This window comes from Pogona vitticeps, chromosome 1 (assembly GCF_051106095.1).
Source record: "Pogona vitticeps strain Pit_001003342236 chromosome 1, PviZW2.1, whole genome shotgun sequence".
NCBI lineage: Eukaryota > Metazoa > Chordata > Lepidosauria > Squamata > Agamidae > Pogona > Pogona vitticeps.
Window position 1 is genome coordinate 129466114 of NC_135783.1, and position 4705 is coordinate 129470818.

General features: G+C 45.5%; 1 pseudogene; it reads left to right on the plus strand.

The window, feature by feature from the left end:
- Positions 1-429: 429 nt before the first annotated feature.
- Positions 430-1162, plus strand: LOC140708296 (lysine-specific demethylase 4B pseudogene; annotated as a pseudogene).
- The last annotated feature ends 3543 nt before the right edge of the window (positions 1163-4705 follow it).

The window sequence follows — 4705 nt, forward strand, 5'->3', positions numbered from 1 at the left end:
CAATCTCACAGGCAGCTAATAGAACACCAAAAGGGCAGATGCAAAAGGCAAGGTGACAGAGTGACAGTGAGACTCTGATCAAGGAGAGCATCATCCCTGAATCTAAGCAAGAATGAAGCCAGCAAACAAATGATCACCTCATTTAAAAACAACAACCCAGAACCTGAAACTGTGTATATGAAGTGGCAATGGATATTCCTAGCTTTAATGGCAGCTGAGATTCCCAGCAGGTGGATCTGGATTTACTGATTGGGCTCTGGATGACCGGGACTTGAGATCTACGTGCATTTCCCGTTCCCAGTTGTTTAATAATAGCAACAAAAGGACGCTTACACGATGGCAATGGTGATAATGGAGCTGCATAGGTGCTGAAAATTCATCATCATTGTGGACTCTGAAAACCCACAACAACCCCAGCTATGAGTTGTGATGTTAAGCCACTACAAAAGGAATTCCAGGGCTTATATCACATCCCAGGGAATTTTCAGAGCTCAGCTGACTAAAATGATTCCTCCGAAGGAGTGGAAACCATATTGAACCTATGGTGATATTGGTAAGATGGTTATCCCAGCAGATGGTGACTGTTGTTGCTCAGCCAATAGCAAGAAGTATTGCACACTTTACCATCAGGATTCTGAAACAAATGGTGGAAGAATCTGACATTCATGTCTATATATGGGACAGATATCAGCAGCTCCCTGTATAATGCCGGTGTGGTAGAGTAGAACATGGGGAACCTAAACACCTTGAACAGGGGAGCATCAGTGAGAAATTGAAATAGGAACTGTGAACAGATACAGGCACCCCATTTTGGCACATGGCATACAATGTTTGCATGGCAAAAGGAGGACATACAGTCTCTACAGCTTCAGCTACATGCATGTTGAGACTAAATCGTGGTATGCCATAGCTGCCAGAACACAGCAGGTGGCTGGAGAAACTGGCAACATGATTCTTCCCTGGTGGCTCTCAAGAGTGTGACACCTTGCTCCACTGCAAGATCACTCTGATTTTGCCCGCAGATTTGAAGCAGTACAGCCTCCCCTTCAACCAGACCACTCAAAAATCTGGGGAATTCCTTATTGCTTTTCCTTACAGCTTCCTCACAGGGCTCTGTTTGTTCATTCGTTTTTTATGGTTCATGACCAGCAAAAGACATTAAATATAATGTAAGTTACATTTATAAGACAGCCACAATGATAAAGCAGAGGGGGAGGGGCATAAAAGGAACGTTTGAGCTTAAAATCATCCATGAAATCTTTACATACCTTGCATGTAGCTGCGAGAAATTTTGCACAGGTAAATGTAGTCTGGAGATTAAAACCTAAAAGTAGTCTATGTGAGATCTCTATTTCAGGACAGCCCAAAAAGCAGTTAAGCAAAGGATGAATAGACCTATTACGTGGCTCATGATAGAACTGGCAGCGTAATATCATATGTGTGGTCGATTCTACAGTGCCGTCTCCACAAGGACAAACTCTCTCGGCCATAGAGATATTGTATTTACATACCTCCTATTGATAACCTCTGAGGGAAACCATCTAGCCAGTGTGTAGGCCCTGCAGTGGGTCAGCAACTCCAGAAAAGAGAGGCAGGCAGCCAGAGCTACAATATCTGTGGAATTATCTTCTGCAAGAAAATTAGGGGCTCTGCTGATAGTGCCTTATCTCTCTACGTCAAACACCTTCCGTTTGACAAGTGCAGTTGCCTTGTCTAATCCCATTGTAAGGAGGAACTGATTGAAGAAGCATATAGATTGTAACTTCTGATGTGCTGCTTTTAGCCAAGGAGAGTAGAAAGAGTCTTGGAGAATTAAATATGTTAATTCTTGGGTGTAGTGATTTAACTTAAGCCAGAAATTGATGGAGACAAGACTTGCTCTGGCTTCGATGTTGAGTACACCACATCCTTGCCGTAAACTGGTAGTCACAGTCCAAGATATCCCAGCCAGTCCCACACCTGGGGCAAGGGCACCAGGACCCAGTCCACCACACAGAGTATCAAGTCGCACAGCATTCACTGTGCAGTTGGTCATGACTAAGCAGAGGCAGGAACACGAGGCTGAGAACACGGAGCAGGAACCAGGTGCCAAGGTGCAGGGGCCAAGGCAGGAACAGGAGCAGATGCAGAAACACTGGAGGCGAGACCAGGGACCAAGGCAAGGGCTCAGGAGCAGCAAGCACAGCACAATCAAAAGACTTTAGTTGCTGAGGCAAGTTCTGGGAGGGAGAACCACTCCTTCAATAGGCCTTCCCTCCAGGTTTCCAGGTTAACCTCATGAATGGCCCCAGCAGCTGCTACATAGGCCAGGGCCTGAGCCTGCAAACGCCAAGCCACTCCTGGCTGAGATTGACCCTGATCTTGCAGCTCCCAAGGTGGTGCGGACCAGATCTTGACACTGGTGTTAGAAACACATCTGGAAGACTGCCCTTTCTAACGTTAGGTTCTCTCTAATGGGGATAAACTGGGAGCTGGAAGCCCCAGGATTGTCCCATACAAAAGTTATGGGGTAGTTTTATCCTGAAATAGCTAGTTCAAAAGAATTTTAAGACAGCTTGTGCAGATATTTCTCCTGTCTCGGCTACATGTTCGTGATGGGCTTTTCTTGGTCCATTTGATTATAATACTACCCCTAGATTCTCTGGTTTCAGGTCTCTTCCCGAAGGTCATAATTTTTGTTTTTTTGTTTTTTCATAATTAATCTCAAATTGGTTCTCCCTACAGGAGGTGTTAAATGCCTGCAGGGGATCTTGAGGGTGGGATTATATCATCAGCGTACTCTAGTGCAGGGATCTTTCTATTGGCTACGGCAAGAGGAAATGTTTCAATGTTGCTGAAGCAGCCTGCCATGTTGTTAATGTAAAAATTAAATTGCCTGGGTGCTAGGACACATCCCTGTTTCACAGGGCCTTCCAGCCTGAACAGCGTGGATTATGGAAACAAGGGAGGGACATTGCCCTCTTGGACCACATGAAGCTGACAACTTTAACCAGCTGAGGTATGGAACCCTGGAACAAGACAAAGGATGTTTTGAAACCAAATATGTTGCACAGGGCAAACAGGAAGCAAAGCCACAAGCATAAGATACCAAACTGGAAATTGGGTGGGGATGTCATGGTGGCAGCCTGGATGAAGGCAAGGAATTCTGTTATCTGCAGTAGAAATCCTCCTGATATTTAAAACATCCATGCCACCATGGCTTTGCAGGCTTCAAGGAACACCCTGAGATTGCTCTTCCCCCTCCCCAGTATATCTGGAATTTCGGGATTTATTTCTCAATGCATTACAGAACATTTCTGGTACAATAACTGTAAATGACCTGACTTCCTCTTTAGATAAAGAAAGAGGAACACTTCAGATATAAATATTTCTCCTGTATTGACTTCCTGTTGGCAGCTAATAGCAAGACTAAAGACTGGGATAGGACTAAGTGAGGGGGGGAATTGAGATGCTGAAGACAAAGTTTAAGTAATAATCTTTATCTAATTCTCATAGGAAAAGGTAAACAGGACATCCTGAGAAAACAGTAAAACTACTAAAGGTACATAAAACATTTGTTGTTGTTGTTGTTGTTGTTGTTGTTGTTGTTAAGTCATGTCCGACTCTTCGTGACCCCATGGACCAGAGCACGCCAAGCCCTCCTATCTTCCACTGCCTCCCAGAGTTTGATCAAATTCATGATAACAAAGCATACCAAGCAGTAAAAGGAAGTAGGGTGGCGGCAGCTTAGGCAATGCCCACAAACTTAAGCAAGCACAAATGGTCACTGCCTCGCTCAGTCAGTCAGCACCAGTGAAGTGTGGGTTTGAGAGAGAGAGAGAAAATCAATTAATCCCCTCATATAGATCCTCACTGGAAAAAAAGGGACAGGTGATGTCTTTAAGCACATTAACCCACAATGGGAGAATGTTGGATCTTGCCATATCCCTGTGATGACTGGAAGAAGAGTGGGATTTGTAGTCAGAAAATGGAGTTGGTTAGGTTCTGTGTGAAATGATTTGAAGATACTGGAATGTGTTTTTCTGTTAGCCTGGTACAGCAAGGATTCAGATAAGGGAGCAAGGATGAAGGAAGCCCAGTGTTAAGACTCAACACATACAGTGGTGCCTCGCATAACGAGCGCCCCGTTTAACGACGAATCCGCATAGCGATGCAGATTTTGCGATCGCAAAAGCAATCGCAAAGCGATTTTCCCCCATAGGCCCCATTTCCCCCAGCTGACCGGCAGGGGTTTCGGAAGGACTGTGGGGGAGGGAGGGCTCCCTCCGCGGTCCTTCTCAAGCTCCCGCCGGTCAGCTGGCCGAAAAAGACGGTGGGCGGCCAGCTCGCTCCTCCCGGGGCGGCGGTGGGGGAAGGGAAAGGGCCCTGGCACGGCTGTGCGCCTGGCTCCCCTTCTCCCGCTCCACCTCTTCCTCCGAGGAGGAGGCGGCGGGGGCTCAGCCCAGGGAACGGATTAACGTCGCTATGCGGGGCACCACTGTACCATACTAATTGGGAGAAGATAAAGCACCTGGATCCTCATGTGAATTCTGGGTGACTGAATCTTTGGACATGTTTTTATGCTACTGCTTTTGCAAACAAACTATTTCTATGAATCTATATTTTCTTAATAAAAAATAATTATAAAAACTATTGAGAACTAGTCTCTTGAAACAGCAGGGTTAAACTTTTGAACAATAATCAAGTTCTGTCTTATCAAAAATTG